Raw genomic sequence first — 19485 nt, 5'->3', positions numbered from 1 at the left:
GCTACATGTTTTCTCTTGCTAACATTGTATTAGACACTCCATATCTGGCAAATGCCAAGTTTTTCCCCCCTCATTGGGAAGTAGGATATGAAGTTTGTTAAATAGCTACTTGCTTCTTTAATCTTTTCTGTCTCTCTTCCTATATCTAGCGTGCTGGCTTCCTTGTTGGAGATCGTATGAGATTGAAATTTATTATCAATGAGAAAACAAAAAGTTCTTTTTTTCTTCTTCTTCTTTTTTAAACAATCCAAGAACCTTGCTGTTAATTAAAGGACAATGACACAGGCAAAACTTTTTTTACGTGGTGCAGCCAGCAGCATATCTAGCAAACGAGCCCCGGTTCACTGTCCTTATTTCCATTGGGAAGCAGAAAGGGTGCCTGTACGAGACTTATGTGAAAATAGAGTGTCCCCGCTGTGGGAACGGCAGACACTGGCTGGGAGTGGTGCCTGAACAAGAGGCCGTAACTTAAAAACCTGTTGGGAAATGGGAAGGAACTGAAGGATACGAATTATTTAGTGATGTTGGGGGAAAAAAAAAACGCCACAAACAGACAGACCTTCTATAAGAATGGGATAAAACGTATAAAGACCTAAACTTGTCAAGGAAACTGATGTTTTCCTTCAAGTTAGAAAGATTCATGTTTTGTAGGTTTATAGAAGATGTGTGGCTTTCAGAAAATAAGAGGCATCACCACCTGTGCAGATTTTAGGACACCAGCCTAATTCTGACACTTGACCCCTGTCTTCCATTTGTGTGTGTTTGTGTTTTATCTGATCCTAGCTCCAGAGCTGTGGCATGGCTCAGTAAATTCATACAAAGCTCTATGGTTTTGAAAATGCAAAACAAATGGAAATGCAGAGTAGTTTATGATTTGTAATTAGATTATCCTTCCTCATAAAATGGACTGTTGTTACCCTAGAGTTTTCTGGACTTTTCTCAACTCCCAACGGTAACACTTTAAAGGTAGAAGGAGGCATTGTAACTACGGGGTGGCATTGGAAGAGCAGAAATCAGGAATCTTCCTTCTAAATCCAGTATGGAGTACTGAGTGAATTTAAGTTAGGGCTTCTGTGCCGTGGGAATTCACGTTTTATCTCAACGTGGTGGTGGTAGGACGTGGGGTGTCTGTTTTTCATTTAAAACCCCCCAGGCTCCTTTTATGAATGTCTGTGGATTATTCAGCAAACTTCCTTTAAGCACCTCTTTGCAGAGTACTGTACTCAGAGCTGCAGTTTGTCACAATTAAACCTACCGAGATTTGGTTTGTCAATTAAAGATCCAGAACAGTTTGAAGCCAGGGTGAATGAGCAGAGCATTCCCCTCGGAACGGTTTGTTAGAGATGGTGCCACATGAGCTGGGCTGTCCGCTTCTGAGCTGCCCTCCTAATTAAAGGGGAAGGTGCCTGCCATCTGTCTGCTTTCATTCAGGGCAGTAGGGGGCCGGGGGTGGAAGGAAGCCACCCCCCTTTATTTTTTCTCCCACTCTTTTTTACAGTCCTCTTTCTCCCTAGTCAGTGACCCAGAAGGTCATTGATGATCTGTCTATCTCAGACTGAATAGTAACATAAGCATGCAAGGCACTTGCAAAAAAAAAAAAAAAAAAGTTTATAACGTGTGCTTATCCATTTAGAATTCTGCTTGAATTATGTCTGGGAGTGTTGTAATTTCTATGTTCGTGTCTTTGCTCCTGTTAACTGAGGGCACTACTGGCAGAAAAGTAGGGATTTTTAGTTTTACTGATTTTGCTTTTTGTGTGAAAAAATTGTTTACACCTCACTGGGCATAATCAGAAGATGGCAGCATCATAACTGTGCGGTGGGGACGTACAGAAATACCGTTCTGAACAAAATCAGGGCTACCTGTTGACTGTGGTATGCACGCGTCATCACAAGGGAGGTTGTGGACAGGAGTGTTAACACGTGTCCGTGTTACTGAGCGGTGTGCTGAGGCTCACTGGGCCAATCATTGAAATAATTCATGGTATTTATCCTTTAGTTAGGCAATAAGCCTTTTAGCCCCTCTCTCATGAGAATAGATTATTGGAGAATTTGGTTTGGGGTCGTGGCTTTTAATTGTTTTTGAAATGTAGGGTGCTCTAACTAAATGATTGAGCTTTCTTGCCTCAGTTTCCACCTGGAAGAAATCTGTGCTGCTTTCAGAAACATTTAAGAGAATATGAAATAAAATTTTGTCTTCGATAAAAACTTTATTATCACTGAAAATTTCTAAAATCTGCGGTGGTTTTTCTTTTCTGTTCTTATGTACTTGAGCAAAGTGTCAACCATCATTTAAAAAGATTCAGTCCTTGGGGCGCCTGGGTGGCTCAGTCGGTTAAGCGTCCGACTTCGGCTCAGGTCATGATCTCGTGGTTCGTGAGTTCGAGCCCCGCGTCAGGCTCTGTGCTGAGAGCTCAGAGCCCGGAGCCTGTTTCAGATTCTGTGTCTCCCTCTCTCTCTGCCCCTCCCCTGTTCACGCTCTGTCTCTCTCTGTCTCAAAAATAAATAAACGTTAAAAAAAAAAAAAATTTAAAAAGATTCAGTCCTGACACACTGTATTGAGCTACCCAGGCAGTAGATTTGGACTTCCCAGAATATACTGGGTTTTGGAACTTTCTGTGACCAGGAACCGTGGTGTCTCTTAAGCCCTCCATGTTTGGAAAGCCCAAATGTGAGAGTCATGTCTGTAATTTTATTTAAAGGTTTTTTGTTGTGTTTTTTTTTCCAATTTGTCATCAACTTATAATGAGCTTCCTCGTCGATGTGCTTATGTTGTTCAATCTGGGAAGAGCAGCATGTAGGTTCTGGAGACAATGACGTCAGTCTGCATGATTGGATGATGATGAAAAGTAGATCGTTTCCCAGGCACTGACGGGTGCACAGTGCCGAATAGGCAGGTCTTTTCATCTTTTTTATGTAACAATTTTAGATACCCAGCAAGGTACTTCGCTAACTGTCGTCTCTAAGGTGTGATTTAAAGCTAATTTGGTTTTACTCATCTTGTATTTACTTCGGGGGATCTAAGTAAACAATTTAAATGAATCACATCTAGAAAGCGTTCCTTCAAAGTAACGCAATTAATATTTTAACGCACGTAGCAAAAGACACACAGACATGCAAATGAATGTTGCCTCCTTAAGTACCGTGTCAGCTAGGAAGAAGTTAAGCTGCTACTTAACTGCAGCCATGTCATGTTGTCTTTGCCAGAGACACACGTAGAACTTGCCGTTTGCTGGTGCCTTGGGAGCCTTCCATCCTTTTTTATTGCCCACTGTGGTAGAAATTCTCTGTCCTTTGAGGACAGGAAGGAGACAGTAATCAGGTCTGATGAACAGACTTACGATCACATAACCGACTGGTGTCACTGGTTCATGTAAACGTTTACGGAGGCACCTACTACATTCCAGCCATGAGGACTGCAGATTCAGAAATGGACGTGCCATGGACCTGGCCCTCCAGGAAGACACAGCTCAGTGGGGTAAATGATGTCTAAGGAGGTAATGCTACATACCGACAAGGACTGTGACAGAGGCACGCGTGGTGTTGCGAGGGCCCAGAGATGGGGTTAAAATCAAACTTGTTGGAAAAATGAGAGTTGTGCACGTGATTTATAAAGGGCATTACATAATAGCATTTGGGAAATGAAAGCCCTGGGAGCTGGGGGGAGGGGGGACCTTTTCTATTTTAAGGATGAGGAGCTTGGAATTCATTTCTGCAGTAAATTCTCAGCCGTTTGAAAGCCTTTTGAGAAAAGGTGTTTTGTTCTGTAAATAAACATACTTCTTTTTCACCAGAAGAAATTGTGGCTATATAAAAGGGGGAGGTCTAAAATTTTTTTTGGACATTGTGAGAATACTTCTGTCATTCTCCAAAGGAGACTATTTTGAAGAATGGTTTTTGTTTACATATTAAAATCAGGTACTTCTGAAATACTCAAGATACCAAAGCATGACGTGCCATGGTTATTGCTGAGATTAGCTGTATAGCTTGTGGGAGACATGAAACTTACGGCATCTCTAAGTATAACTTGGAAAAGAAAAGGCTTCTTTCATGTCCTCTCTCATGTTTCCTGCCCTAGAGACAGAATTTCTGTCCTGTAGCCAATAGTAGATCTTCCTGTGGATAAGTTCATTTAACAGTTACTTGTGGAGTGTCCCTCAATGCCAGGTACAGTTCTAGGAGCTGATCAGAAGCTGAGCTGATTAGCTGTAGACCCTGGATGCTGGTGCTACTCAGAAGGACTCTGTAGGGTTGTACGTGCAGCCACCATTTCCTGGGTGTTTTTTCTGAGCATGGCAGTGTGGGCGTGGCCACGATGCTATCCTTGTAGAACTTGGAGTAAGATTCCGTGCACAGGTGACAGAACGAATGCAGAGCAAGAGGTGAATGTATTAATATAGAGAGCTAACTAAACATACCACGTGTTTGCAGAAAAGAAAGCTTGTCTGTGACCAGGATGATCACGAAATCATTTATGGATTAAGGAGCATTTGAGCTGGACATTGAAAGAAGAGTCAGGGAGCATGTTCCAGTCCAAGGAAAGCCAAGCAAAGGCCTAGAGCGGGATGGGAAATTCCAGTGTACCGAGCAGGCAGTAACTGATTCGTTGTTGCTGGGCAACCATGTGTGCAAAAGTGACTAATGAGAGGATAAGGCCGCCAAGGTCCCTTGAGGCCAGATCCGGGTGGACCATGTATGTCCAACAACTAAATGCTTTAAACTTGATCCTGAGCCATCGGGGAGCAGTGGAAGTGTCCCGGTCAGGAGAGTGACAGTGGCATCTCTCCTGGAGGAAGCCTCGTCTGATGTCAGTGTGGGGGGTGGTTGGCCAGTGAGAGAATCCAAGCGGAAGGCATGTGAGCTGCTGAGACACAGTCCAGGCCAGAGGGGAAGAGGGCCCAGATGCGGGGGGACAACTGGAATGGAGAAAACTAGACAGGTTAAAGAGGTGGGCTTTAGGAACTGCCTGGATAACAGAGATTAGCTGGTGGGGAGGTGAGAGCAAAAATAACTCCAGATTTTAGAACCAGGCTCTGTTTATTACTTCTTGGCCATTCGCCAGGCATTTCACATAGATCAGTTCATTCAGGTGTATCCTAATTCTAGAAGGTTGGTATTTTTGTCCGTATTACAGAGATGTAGAAAACCAAGGCTCAGAGAAAGATTTGTCTAAAGTTGTCCAGAAGCTAATAGGATATTGAACAGGGCATTGCAGCTGTTCCTGATTTCCATGCCTGTGTTCTCTCTACTGGGCTTGGAAGAGAGCAGGCGTGAGAGAAAAGGTGATCTCTCGTTGTTTTGCACATATTCAGTGTAGATGCTGGTGAGATGTCCGTCAGGTGACTGGAGACACAGAACCGAATCTCTAGGACAAAGTCAGGAGGACCAGAGCTTAAGAGCCAACTGCATGTTTATTTAGCAAATACTTGTCGAGTGTCCTTTGGACCAGTGCTGCATGGCAGGAGTACACTGGAAAGCAAACAGGCCATAGTCTTGATTCACAGAACCGCAGGCCAGGGAGTGAGACACCACCCTGTGGGTTGAGTATAATGCAGGGGGAAGTGCAGATTTGCCACGGGAAGAGCCGCTGAGGGGAAGCTAAGCACGTCTGGAGACACAGAAGGTCTCGGAAGAGGTTGTAGCACTTAACATGACTCTCGATGATGAGTGCCAAGATAAAGTGGAAAAAGGCCTATTCGAGGCAGGGGACCTAGAATGTACTAGACCCACAGGCAAGAGAGAGACACAGTACGTCTGAGGAACTGGACATGGTATGCCTGGAACGAGGGAGGAATAAACCGGATAAGTTAGAGAGGTGGGCGGTAGCTAGGTTAGGAAATGCCCCAGAAGAACAAAGGTCAGCATGCAAGTTTCTGAAGGCAGTCGTGTTGTTGCTGGTACCTGCTGGGGGGGGCGGGGGTCAGATTTGGGGCTTAGAATTGTTAGGTTTGGTTATCCTGAGTAACCAGTGGCCTAAGTAATTGGTGAATACAGTAATGGAGAGCTCAAGGACACGAGGTTGCGGCCGAGAGTGGGATGTCCAGATTTATTATTGCTCAAGTGCAGCCGTTGGAGGGATGATGAGAGAAGAAGGTCATGAGAGCGGGTGGGTGAAGCGGAGGGCAGAGGCCGGCTGTGGGAGGTGAGGGGGTTGAGGAACTAAGAGACTCCGTCCTGTGCTGGATGTGGGGTTCACGTGGAGGTGGGGTTCACGGAGGTTGTCGGCCCGACTTGGAGCAGGTCAGCGTGAAGGTCGGCTGAGGAGGCGTGGAGGCCGGGCACTGAGGTGGGCCCTGAAAACGTGATTTCCGCAGATCATGTGACGGCGTTAGTGAACAAAGACAAGCAAGGGCACAAAGACAGAGTGAGTAGGACCTGGGGCCAGGGGTGGGAGGAGATCAGGAAGGCGTTTTCAAAGAGGAAAACAGGGAAGTTCAGAGTCCCGAAGGCCAGAGGGGGTCCGTGCCAAAGAAGGAGGCGTTGAGCAGCAGCCACTAACTCAGGGCTCAGGAGGAAAGGACTGGCGAGGGACCCTCCGGCCTGCGAGCGCAGAGCGTTCGTTGACTTAAGGAGTGTAAGGGAATCCCCAAGTACAGGCAGCGAGTATAACCCCCACTTGCAACACATTTTTGGTTGGAAGAAAAGAAGAAGAGGCATATGGTAGCTTGAGGAATAAATCTACTGTAGCAACAATGAGTCTTGTTACTTTGTTATTTCTTTGACAGTCTTCTAGGATTCTCCACTGTGTGTCCTGTTGCTGGTCAAACTGTTTACCCTTTCCATGCTTCGTTTGTCAGACGAGTACCTGCCTCATGGGGCTGTCGTAAGGAGTAAATAAATGGGTTGTAAAGCACTGCCTTGGACACAGTAAGTGATACACAAATGAAGGTGAAAGAAAGCAAAGAAGGAAGCAGATACCTACGTTACAATAATTGATCATATGTATTATATGTAACATGCACACATGTGCCCTCGCATTTTAGGCACTTACCCCTGAGTATTCACGATAATTCTGTAATGTGAGTGAAACAGAGGCCCTGAGAGTTGCAGGGAACTTATTCCAGGGTGTGCTGCTGACGAGCGGTCATCCCGGGAGACAGGGCCCCGTCTCCTGACTCGGAGTCGGTGGCCCTCGCACTGAGCCAGGCTGCGTCCTTGGGCTGTTGCAGGAAGAGCGCTGGACCTGCAGCTTCACAGAAGCAGCTGAGGGCAGCTCTTCTGGGTGTGGTGTGCACTGTGCTCTCCACACAGCCCCCGCCCCGTTGGTGTCACCCCTCTGTGCTGCGTACTCGGCTGGTACCGGCGCTGAGTTTGCAACCCTTGTTCCAAAGGCTTGGTCCCCTGTGACTGGAGTGCCTTCCTTCTCCTGACTCATCCTGCCGTGCAGATGACTTCGTCTTCTGCATCTCCTTTACAGGGTTTCTTCAGACTTAGAATTCACCTCTAAAGAAGGGGGTGCCTCGTCAGAATTTCTTGCCTCTAATCTCATCTCAGAGTGAAACTGCTGTGCGTTCTAGAGAATTTTCCCACCGGAAGGAACCGTCTGAACATCATCTCTTTTGCAAGGATGGTGTGATGGTCAATCTTATGTGTCAGCTTTAGCTAGGTCACGGTACCCAGCTATCTGGTGAAACCCCAGTGTGCGTGTCACGGTGCAGATAGACGTCATTTAGTTTTAGATGAGGTTGAACATTGAAGGCAGTAAACTCTGAGTAAAGCAAATGATCCCATATAATTACCCTCATCCAGTTGTGACAGCCTTAGAGAAAAAGATTGGTCCCCCTGCCCCCACTGCCACCAAGGAAGAGGGAATTCTGTCTCCAGACAGCCCTCCAGCTTGGACTGCAACACAGCTCTTCTCTGGGTCACCATCCTGAGTGTGGGTTTGCCAACCCCCATAATCGCCTGAGCCAGTTCCTTAAAATAAATCTCTCCGTCATTCTCCATCTCTCTCTGCACCATACGTGCACACTGAGACAGGCAGACACACACACACACACACACACACACACACACACACACACACACACGTGCGCACATCCTATTTGTTTCTCTGGAGAACCTTTATTATAGATAGGAAAATACAGAAATTGAAATTGCTTAGCTGCTGTTGATAGTAGCAAAAAGCTGCATCAGCTCTCTCGGCATTCTTGGTGTACATGTGTGTGCATGTGTATATACATATGTTGTATACATACATGTACATATATATATATATATACACACACATACACTTTTATTTATGTATGATTTGTTGTATAGATGGGAAAGTGAATTGTAGAAAGGATGTGGGGTACTCAGTGTGATGCATAAACTTGATGGGAGAGTTAAAGAAAGAACTTGGTTTCCTCTGGTGTGTTTCAGTTGTTGTCTTGCTATTTGGCTCTCATGTTTTTATTAGCAAGATAATAAAGTTACTGGGTTTGCCATACATATTATTGCTAACATTTATGGAATATTTTCTATATGTTGGGTACTAATCTAATTGCTTTATAGCTGTTTATGATTTTTATCCATACAACTACCCAGTGAGATAGGATCTAATATTATCCTCATATTACAGATTTTTTTAATGTTTATTTATTTTTGAGAGAGAAAGAAAGAGAGAGAAGCAGAGTGCAAGTGGGGGAGGGACAGAGAGAGAGGGAGACACAGAATCTGAAGCAGGCTCCAGGCTCCGAGCTGTCAGCACAGAGCCCGATACAGGGCTCGAACTCAAGGACTGCTAGATCATGACCTGAGTCAAAGTCAGACACTTAACCGACTGAGCCACCCAGGCACCCCCCTCATATTACAGATTTGAAACACTGAGTCCCAGTGAGCAAGATGGTCAGTGCTGTGGAGAACTGAGTGATGGAGAGTGCTTAGGGCCCCGGCAGCCTGGCTCCAGAGGTTGTGTTCCTAACCATTCCTTCTGCCCTACTGCTTCTCAGCATAAGACGTCTTGAGCAGAGCTCTTCATCTGTCCTTGTGGAGTCATCATCCAGAACAGTCCTTATGGTAGCGGTACTTTCCGTAGGGTTTGTTTTAAAAGAGAAAAGGCTTGGGGCGCCTGGGTGGCTCAGTCTGTTAAGCGTCCGACTTCGGCTCAGGTCGTGATCTCGCGGTTCGTGAATTCAGGCCCCACGTCGGGCTCTGTGCTGACAGCTCGGCACCTGGAGCCTGCTTCGGATTCTGTGTCTCCCTCTCTCTCTCTGCCCCTCCTCTGCTCATGCTCATGCTCATGCTCATGCTCATGCTCTGTCTTCGTCTCTGCCTCTGTCAAAAATAAATAACATTAAAAAGATAAAAAATAATAAAAGAGAAAATACTTATAAGTTGTATCAGTTGTAAGAGGCCATCTAATACCTGCATGCTACCTCCTTGAGAAACAGAGAACATACCCATTGCAACAATGGTATGGGCCTCTTGCTGGGGTAAACTTCTGGCAACTAGACTTTCCTGTCTAGCTTGGTAACCATCTAATTTGTAAAAATCATACAGAAATGGGATAGAGTGGTGATGTGGTTTAGTTTCTTGTCCAGCAATTTGGTGAGTGTCCCGGGGAAGGAGTTGGCACGCTTCTGTGTGTATGTCCCTTGGTTCTCTGCAGGAATAACCATCACAACTGCCATTTACTGGGCCTTGTGTGCACCAGGAACTGCTACAAGTGCTTTGCAAACATGCCTCATGGAGTCTTCTCAACATTATCCTTCCGTTTTACGTTTAAGGCAGTGATGAGGGAGTTCAAGAATGTTTCCGCGGTAAGCGGCACAGCAGGACTTAAACTTCATCTTAATGACACCAGCCAGTGCTCTCAGTCTCTCTGCTGTATATCCCTGAGACCCACTACTCTTCCCTGCTAGACTGTAAGCTCCGTGAGGACAGGAACTTGTTGTTTCACTGGGTTCACCACCATATTTGAGCATCTACCAAATGCACTGCCTGACACATAGTAGGTACTTAGCGCCTGATGTTGAGCGACGAACTCACTGTGTTCTCTGTGATCGCCACCAGCCAGCTGTGGGCCAGGTAGAGAGCACCGACCTGGGAAGGGTACTGTGGACTCCTGCAGATTCAGCCCTCAGGTACCTGTTGGAGGATATTTTCTCTGTGTCTCAAGATGAGCATATCAGCCTGACCTTCAGGTAGATACTGCATAGCTCTGCCAATAGTCTCCTTCCCCAGAGAAATCTAAATGATGTTATGTACATCCCTGTCATTAGAATTCAGGACTGATATTTTATAGCTTGTACTCTATACTGATCTGGACAACATCTGAATAATATTGGTGCTTTTTAAGGAAACATCAAATTATAAATTACATATAAATAGTTTTAATTTCTAATGAATTTTTTTTTTTTTTTTTTTTGAGAGAGAGAGAGAAAGTGAGCAGGGGAGGGGCAGAGAGAGGGGGACAGAGGATCCAAAGCAGGTTCTGTATTGACAGCAGCAAGCCCAGTGTGGGCTCAAACTCATGAACTGTGAGATCATGACCTGAGCCAAAGTTGGATGCTCAAACCGACCGAGCTACCCAGGTGCCCCATCAAATTATATGTTTTTAAGACATTCCCAAAGGTCTCTGTTTCTTCCATTTTTCCAGATCTCTCCCTCTCTCTTGTGTCTTTCTTTCTTCACACATGCACTCGCACACACACACCCGCACTCAAACATGCACTCACACACACTCACACACTACTCCTACATGTACACGCATGTACATGTGTTCACACTCATACCCCTTAGTTTCTCACTAATTAACGAATCTTCTTTGTAAATACTTTGTAACCACTTTATAAACCAAAACTGCATTACTTACATTTATATTTTGTCCCATTTTTTCCTCAAAGTTTAGTTTCTTTGCTTCGCATAACTGGACACTAAGTATTACAATCTGCACCGTTATATAAGCTTATTTTTCCTCTTGGAAATAGTAAATTATGATGAGTTTGATAAAAAATATAAATCAGAATAAGCAGCATTCAGTACTTAGCCTTCTAGTCTAGCCTATATTTGTGCAGGTGTATGATTATTTATGCAGACCTATAGTAAATAGTGTGAATTTTCTTTGCAAAACAAATGGTACGGTCCAGAAGAATCACCTCTGGGCTTGTATGTTTTGTAAACTACGTGGGTCTGTATACACACTTGACTTGTGAGCCACGGTTTATTCCTTTTATATTTTTTTCACCTTAAAAAAACCCTACATGGCAAGAAACTCCATTATTATTAGTATAAAAAGCCTTATAATTTATAGCCAAATCAAGGCCAGGAAAGAATGCAGATTCACTCAGTAAAAACTCATTAACAGGGGCGCCTGGGTGGCTCGGTTGGTTAAGCGTCCGACTTCGGCTCAGGTCACGATCTCGCGGTCCGTGAGTTTGAGCCCCGCGTCAGGCTCTGTGCTGACTGCTCAGAGCCTGGAGCCTGTTTCAGATTCTGTGTCTCCCTCTCTCTCTGCCCCTCCCCTGTTCATGCTCTGTCTCTCTCTGTCTCAAGGATAAATAAACGTTAAAAAAAAAAAAAAAAATTAAAAAAAAAACAAAAACAAAACTCATTAACAGCCTGCTCTGTACCAGAATGCACTTCCTTATAGCTTTGGAAAGCCTCAGAGTAGGGCAGTTTCTGTTTGAGAATGAACAGTCACAAGAGCAAGGCAGATACAGACAAGAATGTAATTTTCCAAAATTTAAATGAGGGGTGGTAGAGTATACATCCAAACAAAATACAGGGGCACCTGGGTGGCTCATCTGACTTCAGTTTAGGTCATGATCTCATGGTTCGTGAATTCAAGTCCCACATCAGGTGAACATGAATCCTGCTTCGGGTGAGCCCTCCTTCTCTCTCTCTTTCTCTCTCTCTCTCTCCCCCCTCCCCCACCCTCCTCTCACTCTCTCTCTCTGCCCCTCTTGGGATTCTCTCTCTCTCCCTTTCTCTCTCCCTCTCTCTACCCCTTGCTCACTTGCGCCCTCTCTCTCTCAAAACAAAACAAAATACAGTCCTATGAGAGTTACAAAAGTAATAGATAAATTTGAAAAAAATGCACCTTTGCAATCTTCTCAAACTTAAATTTTTTCTGGCATTCCTCTTTTTGAATCTGTATGCTGAATTGTTTATTCTTTTTTTTTAGTAGGAAGGAAGAAAACGTTCTCCTTAGGAATTTATTAGAAATTAAAATTAATTTCAGCATTTAGTATTCTTTAGACTATGATGGAGGCTGATTTGAAAGGGTGTGTTTAGTTGGATCGGCCATGGAGAAAGAGAACAAGCAGTTGTCCTGGCCAGTACGTCTTTGCTATGATGGGGAAATGGCGTTGCTTTAACGTTTATTTATTTTTGAGAGAGACAGAGACAGAGTGCCAGCTGGGGAGGGGCAGAGAGAGAGGGAGACACAGAATCTGAAGCAGGCTGTGGGCTCTGAGCTGCCAGTACAGGGCTCGATGTGGGATTTGAACTCATGAACCTTGAGATCATGACCTGAGTTGAAGTCGGACGCTTAACTGACTGAGCCACCCAGGCGCTCCAAGAAATGGCGTTGCTTTAATTGCAACTCTTTCATTGCCTTCCTTGCCAAGCCCAGTGGCTCCGGTTATAACATGTGGTGACTTTTCCCTTGGAGACTAACTCGCTCCAAGTTACCGTAATATTTAGGACCAGCTACAAAGACATTTCTTCCCTTAAACCCATGCCAAATCTAAATCAAACTATCGTCTCCTCCCTGGCCACTCAAATAGACCCGGCTCGTATTTGAAAAGGACAAGAAATGCACAGGCCTCTCATGCCTGTTTGAACAGATAGATAAACAAGGCACATCATGCCTAGTGTTGCTTTGAGCTTGGTCATTTCCTTCTAAAATAGACTCTGATACTATGTTCACTTAAGACTTGGAACTTAGATGTTCTAGAAAGAAGCATATTTTAAGTCTAGCTACAGCAAATTTAGTCTGCTGTCAGTGCTGATGCAGGAAAGAAGAGTAAATCTAAAATCATGGGCCTTCAATAGGTGTGGCTCTGAGCTTCTCCTACACAAACCTCAGTCTGGAGTGCGGGCAGGTCAGCTAGACGTCCCCCTCCTTAGTGGCCGCAGGTTGTCTGCTCACCACAGGTAATGCTAAACAAATAATGCTAATCCTTTTTGTTTTGAAGAAGGCAAGACTGGGTGGCTCGGTCGGTTGAGCGTCCGACTTCAGCTCAGGTCATGATCTCACGATTTGTGGGTGTGAGCCCCACATTGGGCTCTGTGCTGACAGCTCAGAGCCTGGAGCCTGCTTTGAACTCTGTGTCTCCCTTTCTCTCTGCTCCTCCCCCACTCATGCTCTGTTTCTCTCTCTCCTTCAAAAATAAATAAAAACATTGAAAAGAAGAAAAAGGAAAAAAAAATTTAAAAAGAAGGCAAGTCTAGCAAAATAGGAAAAATATTCCTGATAAATAAATTTGCTCTGACCTGTAAACCTGGTGTATTTCAGTCATCTTTGATCAAGTGGTTCTGTTCCATAACCAGCATCATTAGTATACATTAATTTCTTCCTAGTTTTAGCAAGATTGACTTCCTGTGCTGCTTAGCTTATCGTTTTGAAATGTAACTTTCAACACAATTCAAGTTTATAGATTGTATTTCTTTTTAATTGATTATTTTATATATACAGAAGATTATGTGTAACATCTATAAGCGAGCGCTAAAAATAATTTCAAAAAAAAATGTGCTCCAGTGAACCACCACCCAATTTAAGAATTTAGAACATGACAGATACTTTTGGATCTCTACTTCCTTCTGTCCATTCTCTGCCTTCCTCACAATTCTGAAATTTGTATTTAGAATTCTCTTGAGTGTTTTTAACAAATGTATATTTCATCACATAAATGTACATTGCTGCAGGTGTTTTGAGATGGGTAGATAGGTACGCAGTTTTTTGCAGCTTATGAAAATTTTTCTCCATATTATAATGTTTATAAAATTCATTCGTGTTGTCGGGGGCGTGGAGTAGCTATTCCCTCATATACATTTTGCTGCAGCATTCCAGTGTGTGTGCATATATCCTGGTTCACCCGTTGTCTTGTTTACGGGGGGAGGAGAACAAGACAAGGAGTCTCGTTTTGGACATGTTGACTTTGAGACGTCTGTTACAATCCTCAGGGAGACGCCTGGTCGACGGTGGATATTGAGGTCTATAATTCAGGAGAGAGAGCTGAGCCAGAGATACCAGCACGTGGACGGCATGGAAATCGTTACTTCCCCAGCTGTTCCTAGAGTCTCCATTGAGATACTTACCTAAGAGACTTTTTTTTTTTTCTTAAAACTTCTTTCCGGTTTTGTTTTTTCCAATCTGCCTGGTGTCTTTGCCGAAGTGTGACTTGTGAGAGAATAAATGAGAATATGAGCTTCAGAGAAAATAGGGAAAGCGTTCTGCAGACTCTGAAGGGTCGTGTAAAGGTTAGGTGTTGTTATTATTACCTGTCTCACACAGTCGCTTGAGGTACAAATGAAACTGTATATATAAAATGGCTTTGTAATATGGAAAAATACATACTTAATTATACTTGATGTTTATGCCTTGTTAACTTTTGGCTGTGAGCTGATACTCGCCTCCCCGAGTGCAGACAACAACTCAGTGAATCTTCACAACCATGTGTGACCAATAGATACTATTTCTTCCTATTTTACATATGTGCAAACTAAAGCTCATAAATGGTGGACCCAGGATTCAAATCCGTAGAGTTGGCTCCTAAAAGCTGTGCTCTTGGCTGCTGTGTGGGACTGCCCCCCTTTTAAATAAGTTTCATCCAGTTCCTTCAGCTTCAAGATGTAAAAAATTTTAGGGACGTATTTCAGGGTGGCCACTTAGACCCTGGCTAAAACATGGCGCTCCAGGCAGGGGCTCCTGGCAAAGGGCTTTGTCTGTACTGAGTTTCACCATTGAACCTGGCCTCAGACCTCACAGAGTACTGCCCACCTACCAAGTGTCCATTCTGTGCCTGTTGAATATGGTGTCTACTTGATTTAAGCGATTTTGCCTGCAGCCACCCAGTGAGTCAGTAGTGGGCCAGGGACTAGAATCTGGGTCTCCTGCCTCTCAAGCATCACATTTGTTTGGTATTAATAAACCATATTTCTCCAGGGGATCTGGCAGAAATTTGAAAGTGCTTAATTTTACTGCAATAAATACTAAGAATCCTTTTTAAAGCAAGGAAGCCAAGCCCCAACCAGGGAAAACCCGATTTGCTCTGAGGGCCTTTGACAAACCCACACTGGCACTAGGGTTAGATCATAGATTATTGGCTTCGATTCCATCTCCCTCCAGGGCTTTCTGCAGGGGTTAAGACCTCTGTTATGGCCACAGGCCGCAGCTGGACCAGGAAATACTCTTGCACACGAAGCTGGAATGCACAGTGTTCTACCCACAGAGTCAGCAGGTCACGGCCGATTGCCAACAGGAGGGCGTGATGGCAAAGGTTACATTCCTGGCACACTGCTGATGCAGGTCGGGACCCAGGTGAATTAGCCCGGCTGTCAGAAGGGAGACCTCTCTGCCTTTCTCACTGTGATGGGTGCTGTGCTGTTAGCTTCCTGTGTTTGTGAGTGCATGGTATTTTCTAAAGCCACATCCGGCAAGGAAAAGGTGTGGGCATCCAGGAGGAGGGAGAGGAGCATCTGAGTTACAAACGACTTGAGTGCAGAGAGTGAAGGGTGTGATTTATTTTGTCATCAGAAGACTGCTAGACATGCGGCGGACCCTCAGCTAACAGTTGATTTTGATAAATTGATTGAGAAGCAACTGAGAGAAAGGTTTCGGCAAGATGAAAGCTGAATTTCCAAGGTTGGTCTGACTGCGTTCAGACAGGAGCTGGGTTTGAATGTATTTTTCACAAGGGCGATTACCACGGGAGACCCACGGTATTGGGGTACAAAAGGCACGCGTTCTTTCTTTTAATTCTCACAATTCCCAGGGCAGGTGACAGAAGGTTACGTCTGTCTCTGTCTCAACAGAAGGGCTTCAGGCAGTTGTGGCAAAAGCGGACCAGATGAGGGCTGTTCTCAGCTCAGCGGGTTGTGTTTTCTGCCACTAACCGTTCCTGGACAGGATACTTCAAACCATACTGGTCTGTTTGGACTTTTCCTTTCCCTTAAGAAAACGTCAGCGTTCACACTTTCTCTGTGGTGCACGTGATTTTGCTGCCACTTCCTGCCGCCCATGTCACCTGCAGAGACTGAGCAGTGAGGCCCGCAAGGAGGCGTGCGCGGCCTCAGATCTGGGGCTTTGTGAGCCTGGCAAGTCCTTACCTGTCCTGCGTGGATCACACTGCCCACTTGGGGTATGTTGTGTGAAGGGGAACACTGCGGGGGCTCCCTCTCGGAGCCAGGCGCCTGATCGGGGTTCACAAGGATCCCTTGGAGACATACTCGCCTTCCTAGCCGTTGAGTCTGAGGTTGTCCTGACCCCAGTGACCCTGCTTATTGTTGGCAAATGGTTTGCTCATTGACCGGGGTCTTATGTGAGTAGTAAAAATGGAAAGGATTTTTTTTTTTATTTCTGTATTTTTTAAGTAGCAGTATTGAATTTTTTTTAATGTTTATTTGGAGAGAGAGAAAGAGATACGGAGAGAGTAGGAAAGAGAGAGAGAGGGAGGGGGAGAGAGAGAATCTCAAGTCGGCTCCACGCTGTCAGTGCAGAGCCCAACGCTTGATCCCACAAACCGTGAGGTCATGACCTGAGTCGAAACCAAGAGTTGGACGCTCAACCGACTGAACCACCCGTGTGCCCCGGGAAGGGTTTCTGGACAACTAGTTCTTCCTGCACATAAATTGATCCAAAGTTAAAAGTGGGGCTTTGTGTTTCCAATGTATGTTGAATAAATGAAAAGGGAAGAAACTCTCGACCTTTATCACAATTTTAAACCATCCACTTAGAGAAACGGCTCTGTATTTACAAACAGGTAACTTGAAAGGTCAGTAAGCAGAGCAACCTGCTTTAAGTGGCTGTTGTATAGACACAACGTAAAAGATGTAGGAGCAAATTATTCCTCACTTCTGTGCTTCTGTGTCATAAATAATCATTTTAATTTAATGCTAAAAGATCCCTTGGGGTTATGAGATTTTATGAGGTAATAGTTACAGAGACTTTTAAAATCAATGAGTGTAAAATCTGATGAAACTGAAAGTCTTCCTTCTGTTTACTGAAGCTGGAACTAGCATGGCTCCTGTTGAGACATGTCTTCCCTTCCTTTCCACTTCTCTCTTCTTCCCTCCTCCCCTCCCCCTTCCTTTCCCTTCCTTTCCCTTCCTTTCCCTTCCTTTCCCTTCCTTTCCCTTCCTTTCCCTTCCTTTCCCTTCCTTTCCCTTTCCCTTTCCCTTTCCCTTTCCCTTTCCCTTTCCCTTCCCCTTCCCCTTCCCCTTCCCCTTCCCCTTCCCCTTCCCCTTCCCCTTCCCACGTTGCATCCAGCCACAGTGTTGATCCAAAGATAACACAGACATTACTCCTGCCTTCATGGGATTCACAAGCTAGTGGAAGAAGCAGGTGGCATGCAAGCATGCAAAGGCAGCTGCGGGTTATGATGTGCCATGAAGGACAAGACCATTATTACGGTGACAAATCTAGAGAACACTGGCATGTTACTCTCTGTGAACATACTCAGAACCTCAGGATAATGACAGAACTGATCTCTTGTTACCTATTAGAGGGTAGATTTGTAAGCATAAAGACCTTGGTTTTATAAAGTATCTAGTAAAGAAACACTCTTGGAGATTAGTATTATGAGTTTGTTTTCCTATAGGTAAAGAATACATAGGTAGGTACACTGATACACAGATGTAAACGTACATAGACACTTAACATCCAAAGTTTTTTCTAATAAGCACAAGTGACAGTGTATGGAAACTTAATTTTTCCCGTGTGCATTGTAGGATCAGATGATGGCGTTGGTTGAGTTGTGATAGACTGGAGGAGAAAAATCTTTTTAAATTTTTTTTTTTTTTTTACAAATACAGTTAGAGCTAGGATATACATATTCTCTACCATTTTCAAAGAGGAATTGGAAAAAAGAGCGGTCATTTCTGTGGTGTTTACAATGGCTGTCTGATCTAAAGAAAATTCATACAACAATCCCATCAGTGCCCTTAGATGGAAAACAGGGATCAGGTCTGCTGTTCATACAAGACTCAATGGGCGAGAGAGCGTGGATGGATGTAAGGAAGGCACCATCCCTGAGGGTGGCCACCCTGGGTGGCAGGTCGGCCGGCACAGGAATACCTTCTAAACACGGGTACCTTTGCACGTGTGCCAGGGGCTGCTCGGCCCTGCGCATTTCCGATTTCCTGTTGGAAAGAGGAATTTGGCCTCAGGTTCTTCATGCTTAAAGTAAGCAGAAAACAGTGCCTTCAGCTCAGGGAATGGGTCCGCTGTCCATTAATTGTCTTTGAGTCCCCTGGGGGACAAATGTTGTGTCTTTTTCTTTGGCCTCCCGACCAAACGCAGCCAGGGTTTTTAAACCGACTAATTTTCAAAGATTTGCTAACAGAGTAGCAATAGGAGTGGAATACTAGACCTTTGAAAGCTGGTTCACGTTTGTGGTTGGTGCTGTATTTTTAAGTGATTTAAAAATGAACACCTCATTTTAATAATAGTTCACTTCACTGTCCTTCTCACCACCGTCATTTCCATGAGGTTCTAGGTCTTTTGTGAGCAAATTAAACACGGTACTTTCTTTATGGCATGAATTAAATCTAGACCCCAATGATATTTGGCACTTTCTAAATACCCAGATGGGCACAGCGTTTGCCTTGAAGTGAAGACGTGCGCAGGGTTTTAATCAACATCATGTTTTATTTTTTCCTCTTTTAAATATCGCCTTTTCAATAGTTGCTCCTTAATGAATGACTGATTGTTTACTGTGGTTTATAACCAGAAATTTGAACATCAGAAAATTCTAACCAAGATCAGGATGAAAAAAAATTTCCCCTCTCATTCTCTCATCCCTTACATTAGACAAAAATAAATTGTCTTCCTTAAGTTTGAGAAATCCCTTCGTTGTCTTCTTGAAAGCTTAAGTGTAATAAATCAGAGGAAGTTTAATTATAGTTCTTAAACCATAAAAAGTTCTTATAAAATAAAAACACAGGTAGGGCTAGAATAAGTTTCACGAACTCTTGAATGTAACCAGCACTTGAGAGAAAATGTAGTTAAAAATCTATTTTTGCTGCATCTTCTCCATTATTTTTCCATTATTTGATCACCGTGAACGTAACTTGGGAGTTTTTTAACAGTAGGAACAAGACACAGAGTTTGTTACCTACTCAGGTAAGATCATCTGAGTCCAAAGACCAGATTCCAGAACAGGGCTCAGACACCTGTCGAGGGTGAGGGTTGTTCAGGACAGCCTGAAGGCAGAAGGGCGGTATTGTTGTAGGGGGTCTTAAATGAGAGTTTGGGATCCGAATTGTACCCTCTTTTATCTTTGAAAGTAATAAGTGAATCTTCGTAGCAGATTATTCTCTTGAAGCAGATTGACTTGAT

At 44.3% G+C, this 19485-nt stretch overlaps 1 protein-coding gene across 23 annotated transcripts in view; it reads left to right on the top strand.

Moving 5' to 3' along the window:
- Nucleotides 1–19485, top strand: part of LOC132679532 (uncharacterized) — a 222147-nt gene that overhangs the window by 156339 nt on the left and 46323 nt on the right. The window contains exon 7 of one of the 23 annotated variants that reach the window (XR_014137327.1): nucleotides 14112–17805. The exons of 21 other annotated variants lie outside the window; for them this stretch is intronic. The gene's annotated coding sequence lies outside the window, so the exon portion shown is untranslated. Of the gene's footprint in view, nucleotides 1–149; nucleotides 17806–19485 lie in introns of those variants that run through there. One more of the 23 variants, XR_014137325.1, reaches the window with a different exon arrangement.

The sequence above is a fragment of the Panthera onca genome, chromosome A2 (genome assembly GCF_046562875.1).
Source record: "Panthera onca isolate mPanOnc1 chromosome A2, mPanOnc1 haplotype 2, whole genome shotgun sequence".
Taxonomy (NCBI): domain Eukaryota; kingdom Metazoa; phylum Chordata; class Mammalia; order Carnivora; family Felidae; genus Panthera; species Panthera onca.
The sequence above is the reverse complement of the archived record's forward strand: the minus strand, read 5'-3'. Positions and strand labels throughout refer to the sequence as shown.